Below are 16,728 nucleotides of genomic sequence, written 5' to 3'. Positions count from 1 at the left end.
AGGGAAAACCTGGTGGAACTACATCCCCCACAGGATTGTTGTTAGTACTGGAGGAAAATATGTTGCATACGAGATAGGTATGCAACATGGTATGTAGAGAATGGATAGAAGAACAAGATTAGAAAGCATACAATAAAACGTGGTTATCAATGGAAAATAGGGGACAGGAACCAAGGACTTGGAGCATATGGGTGTGGAACAAAATGAAAAAATCAAAGCATAGCTTTATCTGTTGGCTTGCAATGCGAAGAAGACTCTTGACAAAAGATAGAACACTAAGAATGGAGATTAAGCAAGACAGTGAGTGTATGCTATGTGATGGTCACACAAAATTGATTGATCATATATTTTTCGAATGCATTCTCTAAGATGTGCTTAGAAGAAGTCCTCAAATAGATTGGGATGAACTAAGAAACACAGAGGTGACAGGTTTATGGCGAAGGATGTCTAGAGCACCAAAAGGAAAAATAGGACGATCATTTACACAGGCAGCTTTGGCAGCAGTCATATATCACATTTGGAGGGCCATGGACGAAGCAGTTTCGTTGCAGAAAGTACCAAGACCCCAAGATACTGGAGCAAATACAATATACATGTAAATACATATGTTTGGAAGTTAATACGGAAAAAGAGGCAACAGAAGGAGACAAACTAGGTAGAGAATCTATACAAGTAGTTGTTGAATAGAATAATATCAAAATGTTTAGCACTTAATAGTGGAAGGAGGATAGAGATATAGGAAGGGAAGGGAAGGACATGATGATATGATAAACTGTATATGTTTTGGTTCTGGATGATTGAATAATAAATTTTTATTTCCACCAAAAAAAAAGTTAAGGATTTTATTCGTGATAGAAAATAAGTATGCTAAACTACTCACTATTGTACCTCCTACTCCAGAAGCGAACTCATGATTTTAACGCAACGGAGGCACCAGTATTCTGCTCAACCAGTGCCCTCCAAAGGTTTTTAGTGTTCAAGGTGCCATGTGATTTAACTTAACCATTTTTAAGGTATACACATGTATATTGTCATGACCCAAAATCCTCCACATGAGCCATGATAGCACATAGTTCCTAAAACTAGGTAAGCCTAACACTTAACATTCATTCTAGACAGCGAAACTGAGTTTTTTATATAAATGCAGAAATAAGAGTAATACATGCCACAACGACAATACTCAACAAAATTCCCCAGATCTTGGTACGTACATAGTCATAAGCTCTAACTGAATACATGAGAATATCTCAAAATATAGTACTGCCAGAAATACATAAACAGTAGAATGAAACAAGGAGGGTGACTCTGAAGTCTGTGGTCGGATCATGCAGGGATACCTTGAAGTCTCCGGTGTATGAAATGTCTCACTACCTATCAGTCTGGTCCGAAGTACCTGGATCTACACAAAAATATGCAGAAGTATAGTATGAGTACATCACAATCGGTATCAACAATTATTAAAGTTTTTCGTTCAATTAATTTGCCCATATAAATAAAAAATAATTAATCCGAACCGTAACACAAATTTGATCGCCGGTCGAATGTATACCTTATTTGGCCTTGTAAACAACAAAATCTCTACATTTAAAGCAGTATGATACTCAGAACCTCCAAATACAAAATCATCCTCTTGCCCAAACACCTTCAGATTCCAAATTTACACTACCCAGTGCTAATCAAACCCGAAAGATTGGGGTTGAGGGCTAGAGTAGGGTAGTTCCCCTTTCCCTTTCGCCTATCCCTCCCGTGATGTAATTATAAAAAATAAAATGATTTGTCAAAGATGAAAAGCTTTGTCAATGTTGAGTAATGCTAGAAAAGCAAAGTATCCGGGGGTGGGGGAAGAGGGAAGATGGTAAGCTAAAATGAATCCAATTCCTTTCCATTTTCTAGTCTCTCCATTTCTCCATGTTTTGAAGATACTTGTCATGGTTAAAAATCAATGGATGAAATTTAATTGAATAAAATAAATCCCGAACCATGATTAAAATATTTAATTCCTTCTTTTATCCGTTCTCAAATAATACTATCTTTTATCTCTTTTAGCGGTGAACTTCCTATAATTCATCCCTCTTTGCAACACCGAAAATCACCACACCAAAGAAAATCTTTCAGACTTTTACCATGAAAATCAAGTCCTTAAAGTCATTGTTAGGTCAAAAATCAACAGAAAAAACAACAAGTGGAAAAACAGAGAACAAGATAGCAAGTTCGTGGAACTTCATTTTTCTGGATATAACCAACCAATTCTTGCCAGGTTCTTATTTATTTATTTATTATTTATTTCTATTCCTTAGAAATTAGATACTTATTTATGCCGTGTGCGCTCCTTATTGTGGCACTTGTCAATTAAAAAAGTTGTATACAATGTGATGTGTTTGTAGAATTTACTAACTCAACTTTTTGAATAAAATTGAATCCTTTTTTCATTGCTCTGAAGATGCAAAAGAAATAGAAAAATGGCAACTCAACTGAAGCCTCCAAATGGATTTGTACCGTTCTTTAATTTTTATTGTCAAAGGTTGGAATTTACCTCTAATATTTATCATTTTGTAATGAGAATGTTAGAAGATTTTATGAAAATGGGAAAAAAAATTAACTCACGGAAAGAAAACGTAAAAATTGCACGGGGCGCCCTATTTGGTCGCTCCCATTTAACTTATATCCACTGGAAGAATGGCCTAAATGATACCTATACTTGTGCCACTTTGTCATGCCGGTCCTCCTACTTCACTTTTTTTCATCCATACACTTTAACTTGTTCAAAATCTATATTTTAAACTCCTCTGACTGTTGACCAAGCACATGTGGCAACAAAATGGTTGAGTTGGACAAAGTGTGTGTAATTCACGCGACCAAGAGCGTGCATATGAAGATTTTGAAGAAGAAATAACTAAAATATAAGGAGAAAAAAATCATCAAAATACGAATGAAAAATAAAATAAGCTAAAAAAAGAAAAAGAAAAAAGCTAATGCTTCTTTTCTTCTCCCCCCCCCCCCTCCCCCGTGTTTATAAACAAAAGCAGAGCCACTAAGACGTCTCAATTTAACGTCGTGAAAACAAATATTGATTCTTCACGGCAGAAAGTGATATAATTGACGGAATTGCAAAACTAGCCGTCTAAAATGGCCTCACTCCTCATTTTCTCTCTCCCCTCTGCAACTCAACAAAAGTTCTTGTGCTTTGGATAGGATGTGCTGTAATTTTTTTCTGCCCAAATATTTTGGGCCAAAAATCATCAACTATATCATACACAATCATTCAGTTTATCTCTGGCAAGTTGTAACTTCTCCAATTAAATCATTGGCTCAGTAGCCGAAAATCAATATAAATTGCTTCATCAGTTAATAAACAGATAAAAACCTTTGAGGAAGAAGGGATATGAGACGTATAAGGAAGAAAATATTTGTGCACTGCTAAGCACAAGGCAGCCCTAATTTGAGAGAAGGGAGATGAGATAGATGCATTAATTTTCTTTTTCTTTATGAAAGTAGTATATAATAAGTATTTTTAGTAGATACAATATAAAAAATAACGTGGAATATGATGTGTCATCCACGTCAAGCAAGTAAGATACACACATGGTCAGAGGGGTTTAAAATATAGATTTTGAACAAGTTAAAGTGTCTGGATGAAAAAAAGTGAAGTAGGAGGACCGTCATGACAAAGTGGTACAAGTATAGGTATCATTTAGGCCATTATTCCTTTTAAAAAAGTTTTAACCTGTACCCACTTTTTAAACAATTTCAGGCATCTTTCTCCTCCTTTTCCTCCTCCTACTTCATTTTCGGGTGACAATGATTTTATATGGTGGTTGTGAATATATTTTAATGTAGTTTATAAAACAATGATGAGCTGTTATGATGTTTTATTTTTTTACTATTGCTTAGGGTTTCTTCTTTTCTTTTCTTTTTCTTAATTGCAAAATGGGTTCATTAGATTTATTGTTGTTTTAACAAATTGATGATTGAGGTTTGTTCCTGATGATATTTGGAGGCTATATTTCAAATTTGAGCTCATTTGGAGTAGATTTAGGTATTAAATCATATATTGGATTGTTATAATTTGAAGAACAAATTTTTCGTTTCTGGGCAATTTTCACTTCAGACTTATTGGCCTTAAGTGAATGAAAACGTTTGTTGCACTTCGGACTTTTTGGCCTTAAGTACATCTGAAGTGCAATTTTTCACTTCAAACTTATTGGTCTTAAGTGCATCTGATGTGCAATTTTTCACTTCAGACTTATTAACCTTAAGTGCATGAAACTATTGGTTGCACTTCAAACCTATTTGCCTTAAGTGTAGTTGAAGTGCAATCTTTTCACTTCAGGCATCTTTTTTATAACTTTAGACCCATAAGTCTGAAGTTGATCATAAAGTAGGTAAGCTTGCAAACTTTTTTACAAAGTGGGTATAGGTTCAGTTGTGACCCCAAAACCGAGTTTAAATGCAACTCATTACAAAAAAGAGAGAGAATCTTAGATAATGTGTAGCCATAATTGTAGATTGCAAAGGATATTATTTGAGAAGGGATAAAAGTAGGAATTAAATACTTTAATCATGGCTAGAGGTTTATTATTCAATTAAATCTTGTCCATTAATTTTTAACTATGACAAGTGTCTCCAATCCAAATAGGAACTTGGAGAAATGGAGAGACTAGGAAATGGAGGGGAGTTGGATCTAGCTAAAATATAGAAAAATAGCCTTCTATTCTTCAATCACTTATAATCAGAAAAAGCCAACTTACACAATAACTTCTTCTCCAAGATTTAAGGACCATCAACATGACAATAAGCAAATAAAAAAACTTTAGGATAAAAGATAACAACCGAAGTGCTAGCTAATAAGCTACAAACAGTCAAACAACATTATATTATTTAACTTATTTCCTTTGTATCCCATAACTTCATAGCTCTTTTTATTTTGCTTTCAGATCAAGAGAATAACAAACTTTCTCAAAGGTTGCCAAGTTATCTTGGTGTAAAGGAATGAAAGCACCAATGCTTCCATCTCCAATGAAGGATGCCACAAGAAGTATCATTCCTTCTATTGGGTAATATGAAGGCATAAAAACGAAAGGGCGACCAGTACCAAAATCCAAGTCATAGAAAGGAAACCTTAACCAACTAGCAACTTCCAAATTTGGCCAATGTGATTCTTTGTTCATGTCTAAAGTAGGGATGAGATCTTCTGTGACTTTGTGATTTGCAAAGTCAATAAATGACTTGAAATACTTATCATCTACCTTTGTGATGGCATCATGAATTATCTTTGTTGCATAGTGAAGTGGCTCATTTAAAAGGTCTCTCACTTTTGAAGTTGGAAAAGCCCAAAGAACCAAGTTACCAAAATATTCATCTGGCACTCTTGGTATAACTCTTCTGCGACCATCCACTGAGATTCTTATTTAGGTATTTTGTGTCCCGTCTAGTTCGCGTGATTTAGTTATGACCCTCCATAAATGGGCAACAAGACTTTCGAACGTGCTATAAGTCTTGGTTTTCCCATTCATGAAAGAAGCATTTGCCTTGAGTTTGCCTAGGAACTCCAATGAGAAATGCACTTTGTGTACAACTATGTTTCTTTTTGTATTTTCAATGGTGCTCTTCTTTCTTGTTTACTAATAATTTGGACATGAACTCGGGCCCCACGTGGTTAAATTCAATAAGAGGAGGGTCCCGAGGGTGGAAAATAGCATGATCGTGCAAAGGGTGTGGATTAATTTCTACACCGCGACAAGTTTGGCCCCACGCAATTAAAAAGTTGCGTGCCGCATAGCCATCGGCTATCATGTGGTGGCCGGCGAACCCGACCACCATGGAACCACAAGTGAACCTTGTGATTTGAACTTGGATTAGTTCAACTACGTCTTTCATATTAGGATGTAAACCAAGCAAAGAAGGAGAAGGCTTTAAGGGCAATAATTCATCCAACGTGGCATCAACTGATGCTTCGACGAATCGAACTCCCTCATCATTGAGAAAAATCACACGATTTTGGCCATTTACATCTTGGCATATTCTCCCAGCCCATTCCCTATAAACTGCTAAGGTTTTTCTAAGTCCCATTTCAATGGTGGAACTTGGTGGGGTGGGTGGGCGATAGGCGAAAATCAAAGCAATCAAAGCATCATAGGTAACATTGTCAGAGACATTGAAGGGAATGTGAGTTGTGGTTGAAGGTGGAGTTCAAAGGTCATCACTTGTTTTAAAAATAAATTCTGCATTTCGAGGTCTCAAAAACCTCTTTCGGCATCACCTTAATTTACGTGTGACGTCCAGGCGCGTAATCGGAAAGCCATTATGTGAAAATCTGTGAAAAATGATGAATTTTTACTTTAAAATATATTTAAGTTGACTTCGGTCAATATTTTAGGTAAACGGACCCGAACCCGTGATTTGACGGTCCTGGAGGGTCCGTAGGAAAATATGAGACTTGTGCGTATGCCCAGATTCGAATTCCGAGGTCCCAAGCCTGAGAAATAAATTTTTAAAGAAAATTATTTTCTTGAATTATTTATGAGTTTTGATAATGAAATGTGTTTAAAACTTGATGGTATTGGGCCCGTATTTTTGTTCTGGCGCCCGGTACAGGTCTTATATGTGATTTAAGATAAGTCTGTGAAATTTGGTAATAAACGAACTTGAGATGACGTGAATCGGATCGTATTTGAGAAAATTGGAAAATTTGAAGTTCTTAAGAAATTTCATGATTTTGATGTTAAATTCATAGTTGTTGATATTATTTTAGTGAGTTGAATGCACGAGCGAGTCTGTATGATATTTTTAGGTTGGTGTGCATGTTTGGTTTAGAGCCTCGAGGGCTCGGGTGAGTTTTGGATAGGCCACGGGGTGGATTTTGGACATGAGAAATTGCAGATTTCAGCTGTTGCATTGCAGGCTTGCGGTTGCGAAGCCTGGCTCGCAAATGCGAAAGTAGTCCAGGCCAGCCTACCTCGCAAATGCGAGAGATTTATCGCAAATGCGATCCCCCCCAGTTTTTGCCAGTCATCGCAAATGCGACATACTATTCGCAATTCCCACTTTGTAAATGCGAAAGCTTCTTCGCAAATGCGAACTTAGCAGAAGTCTAGGTTCGTAATTGCGAACCCTGGTCACAATTGCGACATCTGCAACCTGCAATTTTATAACTTAGCCGAAAATCTTTCATTTTTCACACTCTTTCAAAACCAAAACACTCTTGGGCGATTTTTCAAAGACAACTCTTCTTGCAAATCGATTGTAAGTCAATTTTAACTTGTTTCCTTCAATTATTAACATCTTTTCACATGATTTCAACTCAAAATCAATGATTTTCATGGGAAAAATTGGGTGTTTTGGGTAGAACCTAGGTTTTTTCAAAAATTGGGGATTTGGACCTCGATTTGAGGTCCGATTTCAAAACAAATTATATATTTGAGTTCGTGGGGGAATAGTTAATCGGGTTTTAGTTCGAACCTCGGGTTTTAGTTCGAACCTCAGGTTTTGACCATGTGGGCCCAGGGGCGATTTTTGACTTTTTGGGTAAAACTTTGGAAAACTTATTTTCATGCATTAGAATTGACTCATTTAGCATTTATTGATGTAATTAAGTAGCTTGTAGCTAGATAAAGCGAACTGGTGGTGGAATGAAGAGGTAAAGCGATAGTTGAGACTTGAATTGTATTCGTGGCATCGAGGTAAGTGTTTGGTTTAACCTTAGCTTGAGGGATTAGGGGTCGAGTCCTATTTTCTATGTGGTATTTGTTGAGTACGACGTATAGGCATGGTGACGAGTATCTATACGTTGGTGTCAAGCATGCACGTGAGTCTTATATTGTGATTATTATGACTTCGTTGTATTATTTCATGCTTTGATGATGATTTCTATTGTTGGAAAAAGTTTGTGGAAGTAATTGTGACATTTGAATATTGAGGAGCGTTGACTCAAGTTGTATAATGAAATGTGAAAGTATAAGTGGTGATTGAACCTTTTAGAGCATTGGCTCAAGTTGCGAAGTGAGTTGAGAAGTAAAAGTGAAAAAGAGAAGAGAATCATTATATTATCTCTCTTGCCGGGATATTGTTGCTTTTAACGTTATCTCCTTTGTCGGGATGTTGATATTTTCTTTTGATGTTGTTCCCTTGCCAGGACTTGTTTGTTGAACTATTGTTCCCTTGCCGGGATTCTTATTGTAATTTCATTTATTTCCTTGCCCTATTGTTTATGATTGTTGCTTGGGTGAGGAAGAGTGTTAAAGCACGAAGGGTAATGCCGTATATTGTTTGGTGAGAGAGTGTTAAAGCACGAAGGGTGATGCCGTGTATGATTTGTGAGGAAAGAGTGTAAAGCACGAAGGGTGATGTCGTGCCGCACGATGTACCATTCTGTGTCGATTATATTAATTATATTGTTAGGACGAGAGAAAAAGCACAGAGGGTGATGCCGTGCACATTTTCATTACTTGATTGCTTTGGTGAGGACAAGAGTAAAAGCACGAAGGGTGATGCCGTGCACTTATTGATTTCTGATTCCTTGTTGATGTTTGAGATATGTTGTTTCTTTCAATTACCTGTTATCTTTCTATTCTAAATTGGTAGTTCCCCCGCAGCATGTTACCCCTCCCATACTTGACTGTATATTGTTGTTCTTCTTTTTCCGTTGTATATAGTTGAATTGCACAGGTTTTGATTGGTAGTCTGGTCCTAGCCTCGTCACTACTTCGCCGAGGTTAGGCTAGGCACTTACCAGCACATGGGGTCGATTGTGCTGATACTACACTCTGCACTGTGTGCAGATCCCGGAGCAGCACTTTTTGGACCATAGATTGGGTGCTGCCTTCAGTCCACGCGGAGATCTAAGGTAGTCCTGCAGGCGTCCGCAGGCCCTGACGTCTCCCTCTGTCCCTTTACTCCTGTTTCATTTACTTAGTTCAGAAACAGTGTATCTTTTATCTTTCAGACTTTGTATGTAGTATTCTTAGATCGTCTGTGAAACTGTGACACCAGTTCTGGATGGTCGAGACTCAAACAGTTGTATTAGATACATATTTCAGATAGTTTACTGTATTTTCTTCTGCTTACTGTAATTTCCGCTGTCTACACGTTATTGCTTTATAATTGTTAAAGAATATAAATTGGGTAAAAAAGTAATTTGTTCAAATAGTCAGCTTGTCTAGCTCACATTAGTAGGCGCTATCACGACTTCCGAGGATAGAAAATCCGGGTCGTGACAAGTTCCTTCGTAAAAGGGCTTGATGATTCTCGAGCTCTCAATTTTCACATTCATGCTTATTATTTGTGTGCTTTCTCTAGAGGGGTATTTTGGCCTTCGGTTATAGTTTAGCTTGTTCTATTAATTATGGGGATAGGTTAGCTTTATATATACTATGAACATGACATGTTTATGCTGGTGGGAAAGCCTTAGTTCAAGCTAGAAATAGAAAATCAACCATATCGATCTAGGTCCCAGCAAAGAGAAAAGTCAGGAAAACGTACAATCCATCCGCCAAGTGGACGGGGTGCTCCATTATTATTGAGAAGTTTTATTTTGTGTCCCATACAATTGATACTAGTTGTGTGAGGTTCCTTTTTATCTTACAAATTTGTGGATCCTAATTTTATACTTCTGGGTCCACAGAAATCTGGGTCCATAAAACTGTGAGACAAAAAAAATTGTCTCATACAACTAGTCTCAGTTGTATGAGACACAAAATAAAATTTTCCATTATTATTACTTCATAGTCAGAGAGTAATGGATATGGGATAGAGCTAGCCGAACCTGAACCTAAAACTTTTATTCAAATACTATATTTGTATTAAGAAATTTAATTAATATGTACAAATTATTAATTTAGAACTCAATAATTTAAAAAAATATAATTTCGAGCCCAAAAGATTTAAATCCTAATTCCGCGGCTGAGCAAGGATATAGCATTCAGGGGCTTATATCTTTCTCATGGTGGTCACTGACCAATAATATATAATTATTTACCTTTATTTCTGCAAAGATCTGAGTGCTGACTGTTGTTTTAGATTTTGTTTATTCTGATTAATGTATTAGACTTGTATTTCACTAACCATGTTTGTGCAGTGTGTATTTTGTAAATAAAATTTTGTTTTAATTAATATGACTCCTAAATAAAGTAAAATAAGGTTCATAAGAATGGAACGTGCAGATTCAGTTTGATTTAAAATCTACATACTTTGAAGCAACAGATATTCATTTCATCCCCCACCTGCATAGGAGAGAGAAATAATTTATGCTACAACTGATGGGTTTTTTTTTTTTTAAAAGAATTTTTGGTTACACTCTTTTAAGTGTATTTCATATTAATGAATATAAATTTTATTAAAATCACATAAATAAACAACATATATTTGATGTCAGGGGCGGATCCGGAATTTTTATCAAGGGGTGTTAAAATATAAATAATTAGATACATCGAAAAATCAAGGGGAGTCAACGTATAGTAAATATATATAAAATAAAAAAAATTATTTAACAATATAGTATAATTTTCCGGCGAAGCAGTATCGCTTGACACCCCTTTATTCAATGTGGCTCCGCCAATGTTTGATGTACAATGTTAAATTTCTTTCCAACCAAAGGAGTAATATGTCAAAGTGCGACCACAAAGTAAGTAATAAATAAGGCTTCCTATTGTAAAAGTAAGTTCTTTTTAGCCGAATTATTCTTACCACAATAGATTACGAATTATTTCAGTAAAATTTCATAATTACACTCCTCAAATTTTTTTAATTCAGTATTAAACACGTATTAACTTCTCATGTTAAGATTATAGATTCTGATTAACTAGATTGAATTACTGATGATTTAATTTATTGATTAAATAAGTTTCTCTAGACTTTCTTTAACCTTATTTTATGTATCAAATACAAAATCTACCTACGAATTTATACATGAAAACTTATAATCTTTCATAAAGGGTTACCACCATTATAAATGGAGGCATAGATCCTATCAATATATATATTGATCCATAAAGAGTCTTGCCCGTTAATAATAAATAATATATATTATTCGTAATAATTATACCAAGATTTGTAAGAGTATAAATTAATGAATTAGAGAATTTGTTTATATAGTCAATATAAAAATACTTATATTTACTTGATTATATTCGATACATTCATAATGCAATAGCATAAGAAATAAAACTAGATCATTCTATCTATATATATAAATTTTGCATATTGTACAATAAAGAGTCTTGCCCGTTAATAATAAATAATATATATTATTCTTAATAATTATACCAAGATTTGTAAGAGTATAAATTAACGAATTAGAGAATTTGTTTATATAGTCAATATAAAAATACTTATCTTTACTTGATTATGTTCAATACATTCATAATGCACTAGCACAAGAAATAAAACTAGATCATTCTCATAATCAAAAAAATATCTAATATTGTGCTACAGTTATACTGATGGCGTGCACAATTTTCATCTTAGATGGTGAACTTAAACATTATATTGTGACTTGTAAAAGCTAATAATTTAATCTTTCTGTGTATAATATAAGCTCTAGACTTGATCAATCGTCTACTATATAAGTAAAAAGACACAACAAATTTAATGATATGTTTGATGCAAGTCTTTTTTTGCATATGCCGAGAGCCTATTGGAAACAGTTTCTCTACCTGTAAAAGGTAGGAGTTAAATCTATGTACACATTATCCAAATTGCACTTGTGGGAATACATTAGATATGTTGTTTTTGATGTTGTTTAATGCAAGTCTTTATAACATTGAATAAATAATGGTCACGACCCCAATTACCCGGTTGTGATGACATCTATTACAATACTAGGCAGGCCAACCCAATCGAATATCCACAGTAAATCTCTTTTAATAAAAATATTTTTTTAACATTAATTAAGTCTCAATTTTTCATAAAGAAATATTTAAATCACCAAAATGTACGGAAAACAGTAAAAATATCAAACCAACACAGCCCAACAATCTGGTGTCACTAGTCTAGAGCCTCTAAATACAATAAGTCCGACTGTCTATTACATAACAAGTCTAAAAATGCTAAAAACAAGGATAGGAAGGATGAAAGCAGGGCTACGGACGCCATGCAGCTACCTTGCAATCTCCGATAAGCTCCAAAAATGCTGGGGACCCTCACTCTGCCGCTCGGGTACCTGGATCTGCACACAAGGTGCGGGGATTAACGTGAGTACGTCAACTCAGTAAGTAACTAAAGTAAATAAGGCCCGAGTGCATTGACGAGCAGTTAAATATCATATATATGAGTACACAACAGAGTATCAAATCAAACTCAATAGTTTAAAAGTCAGTTACTTCGTAAAAATTTCAGTTTCAATTGAAATACTTTGAAATCATTTACTTAGCAACTTTCAACAGAGGCTCACTATAAAAGAAGAGTGAAATCAACAAAGATATCATAAATGGGCCCCTCGGGCAAGGTATCACTCATAAATATAGCCTCTCGGGCAAGCCTCTCAGTCACTCGTGACTCAGCTCTCGTCACTCAGTGCTTACGCTCAGAACTCAGGCTCAGTAATATCTCATAATAGTATTAATCATAATAACCGCTACGGCGTGCAGCCCGATCCATAATTTATAGTCGACTAGACTCACTGGGAGTGTACAAACTCCGGAGGGACTCCTACAGCCCAAATGTGTCATATCGCTGCGGTGCGTAGCCCGATTCAATATATATATATACATATATATATCGATGTGGCGTGCATCCCGATCCATAATATATTCATATAATATTGTTGCGGCGTGCAACCCGATCCGTAATATATACATAATCCTCACCATTAGGTCTTCAACCTCTCTCAGTCATTAACCTCACAGCCACTCGGGTATAACAGTGGAAATCAGGGAAACTCAGCCCAAACAGTTTCACATTTTTAAGAAATAGAGTGATAAAAACCAGATTTAAATAATAAACAGGTAAAATATGACCGAGAATATGCTTTCAAACAAAGAGAGTGAGGAAAATAATAAAAATGCCCCTAAGGGTCTCAACAGGTCGGCACAAGGCCCCAAACATGGCATATAACCCATAATATAGTATCAATCTCTAAAATAAGTGATATCATAAGATTTAAAATCAAATACGCGGCTTAATAGTCGCTACGGGACAAACCAAGTCACAATCCCTATCGGTGCACGCCCACACGCTCGTCACGTAGCATGTGTGTCACCTCATTTATCAAAAAAAACAATACAAAATACCGGAGTTTGTACCCTCAGTTCCAGATTTACAATGGTTACTTACCTCAAACCGGATGAAATACTACTCTACAATGCCTTTGCCTCTCGCCTCAGCCTCAACTCGCACTCAATCTACCCAAAATCTGATTCATAACATTAGAATATGCTAAAGGGACGTAGCCCATGTGAAATTAATCAAATTATACCAAAACTTCCGAAATTGGTCCAAGCCGACCCCCCGGCCCACGTCTCGAAATTCGATAAAAATTACATCAACGGAATTCTTATCCTCCCACGAGTTCAAACATACCAAGAATACCAAAATCCGGCCACAAATGACCCCTCAAATCCCTAGATTAAAATCTCAAGTTTCCAAGCCCTAACTCCCCAATTTAGGCTTCAAATTCCCCAAATTTAATGTTTAATTAGGTAAAAATCACAATAGGATCGAGTATTAAGTCCAATATTCTTACCTCTAACAAGTTCTCCTTGATTTCCTCTTCAATCTCTCTAAAAAAGCTCCAAAACCAAGTCAAAAATAGTGGACTTAGGCCAAAAATCGCGAAAATAGCCTTTTAAACATTCTTCCTAGCGATTTGAAATCCTTCTTCGCGAACGTGGTCAAAGCCTCGCTTTTCTGAAGCACAAAATACCATTGACCAAAATTTCTCTTACACGAACGCGACCACCCCATCGCGAACGCGATGCTTCAGCCGCTCGAACCTTCACGAACACGGGATCAATAATAATAGATCCACTCGGGTCTCCTGACCCCCAATAGTCACCACACATGATCGGTACACACGGTCTACAACAACAGTATCACCCACTGGGGTAGATACACGAACAAGTAAAGCAAGAAACTCATGGGGCGTACCCAAATAACGAGCAGAGTATGATGACACATAAGAAAAGGTGGAACCGGGATCAAATAATACAAAGGCATCTCTGTGGCAGACTGAAACAATACCTGTAATAACAACATCTGAAGCAATAGCATGGGGTCTGCCTGGAAGTGCATAGAAACGGGCCTGACCGCCACCTGATCGACCTCCCCCTCTAGGACGGCCTCTAGCTGACTGACCCTCACCCCTAGCTGGCTGGGCGGGTGGTGATGAAGCAACTAGCACTGAAGCCGATGACTGACCCCTCTGTTGGGATGAACTAGCAAAACGATGAGGACATTGCCTCCATATGTGACCCATCTCTCCACACTCATAACAACTCCCAGGTGCTGGAGAAGGGGACTGAAGGGAACCCCTCGCACTGGAGTGACTAGCAGATGCACTCGACATAGAAGAGCCCTGAATTGATGGAGCACAGGATAAACTCTGAGCTGGAAGGGCACTAAGTGAGGACTGTCCCTGATGAGAACTGTAAGAACCATGACCCGATGACACCCCACGATAACCTGGGCAAGCTGGCTAAGCATACCTGAATAGACGACCTCTGTCGTGCTGAAACTGACCCCTCGAAGGAGCACCACTATAGCTACCAGATCCTCGAGGCCTCTTGGCCTCCCTCTCCTCTTTCTCTTGGCGACGAACAGACTCAATCTCACGGGCGATATCCACAACCTCCTCGAAAGTAGCACCAGTCACCCTCTCCCTGGTTATAAGAATACAGAGCTGATAAGTGAGACCATCAACAAACCTCCTAATCCTCTCTCTATCTGTCGGAACCAACTAGATGGCATGACGAGCCAACTCAGAGAACCTCAACTCATACTGTGACACAGTCATCTCCCCCTGACACAACCACTCAAACTGCCTACGCAACTCCTCTCTGTGAGACTGCAGCATATACTTCTCCAGAAAGAGAACGGAGAACTGCTGCCAGGTAAAGGGTGATACACCAACAGGCCTACGCCTCTCAAAATCCTTCCACCAAGTGAAAGCAGCTCCTGAAAACTGATAAGTAGTGAAAGCGACCCGCTGCTCTCCAGAATACCCGCTGTACGAAGCATCCTCTGACACTTGTCCAAAAAGCCTTGGGCATCCTCGCCCTCTGCACCACTAAAGATCGGAGGTTAAAGTCTACCAAATCTTTCCAACCTATGTTGCTCATCCTCCGGCATGGCAGGAACTATATAGTCCTGAGCAGCTGCAACCGGCTGGGCTGGATGTGCCCGCGGTGTCTGAAGTCCCTGCACGACCTGCTCAAGTGTGCAAGCGACGGGAGTCTGATTGCCTCCCCTGACCTGAGAAGTAGCTGCGGCTGTAGTGGTTGAAACCGCCTGAGCTAGGCCAGTGCAAACTGACAAGATCCGAGCCAAGGCCTCTTGAAGTCCCGGAATCACAATGGGCATAACTGGTGCCTAAGCTGGTGCTGTCGGAGCGTCCATAACTGGGACCTGGTCCTAAACTGGGGCAGCTGGTGGATCTACAGGTGCTGTCCCTGCTGCTCTGCCTCTACCCTGACCACGACCTACGTCCTCGGCCTCTAATGGCCACAGCTGGTGGTACTGGTGGTCGTCCATCCTGACTGGTAGTGCGTGTCCTCACCATCTGTGAGAGAATAGAATAATAGAAGTTTAGTACTCGAATCAACAAATTCGCACGACAAGAATTTCAAGAATATGAAGTTTTTCCTAAAGGTTCTGCAGCCTCTCGAGGATAAATACAGTTGTCTCCGTACCGATCCGCAAGACTCTACTAAACCTGCTCATGACTCATGAGACCTGTGTAACCTAGGCTTTGATACCAACTTGTCACGAGCCTAAACCCAGACCCGGTCGTGATGATGCCTATCGTGAAGACAAGGCCAGCCAATTATTCCTAATTCAATGTTAAAATAGTTAAACAGCAAGAAAGCAGTCTAAAACATGATTTAATGATACTAAGTAGCAGATAATATCAATAAAATGCGGAAGTACAACTCAACGCAGCCCTAACCAGGGTGTCACTAGTCATGAGAATCTATAAGTCATAATACAACTCTACTAAGTCTATAAACTAGTACAACTGTCTGAAAAGGGATAGAAATGATAAAGGAGGAGGAACACGGGACTGTGGACGTCAAACAGCTACCTCGTGAACTCCGAATATCCGCCTGAAGCTGGAAGGATCAGCAATCGAGAGCGGAACCAGCTACGCCTGAATCTGCACATAGGGTGCAGGGAGTAAAGTGAGTACTCCAACTCAGTGAGTAACAAATGTAAATAAAGACTGAAAGCAAGAAAACACGTAAGGCACAAGGCATTCTATAATGAAGTAGTAAAACCATTTGAAAATAGTAAACCAGTGAAAAGATAAGTAATACCCTTTTTCAACAAGTAAACAGGTAATTGACAAGCAAATTAAGGAAGAATAAACACATAGAAGTTCGCCCGTCGGGCACTGTATCAAGAAAACCGTCCCTCGGGCAACATCTCAGAACAATACCAGCCCCTCGGGCTCAATCTCACATCACAATAGGTACCCGCGCTCACTCGGGTGTGCAGACTCCTGGAGGGGCCTCCTACGGCCCAAGCGCAATAACAAGCCATCTCGTAGCATCAACACTAGGCTCTCGACCTCATATCACT

At 38.0% G+C, this 16,728-nt stretch overlaps 1 pseudogene; it reads right to left on the bottom strand.

The window, feature by feature from the left end:
* Positions 1-4,919: 4,919 nt before the first annotated feature.
* Positions 4,920-9,268, bottom strand: LOC107811075 (agmatine coumaroyltransferase-2-like; annotated as a pseudogene).
* Between the last annotated feature and the right edge of the window lie 7,460 nt (positions 9,269-16,728).

The sequence above is a fragment of the Nicotiana tabacum genome, chromosome 5 (genome assembly GCF_000715075.1).
Source record: "Nicotiana tabacum cultivar K326 chromosome 5, ASM71507v2, whole genome shotgun sequence".
Lineage (NCBI taxonomy): Eukaryota > Viridiplantae > Streptophyta > Magnoliopsida > Solanales > Solanaceae > Nicotiana > Nicotiana tabacum.
This window is presented reverse-complemented; position numbering and strand designations above follow the sequence as displayed.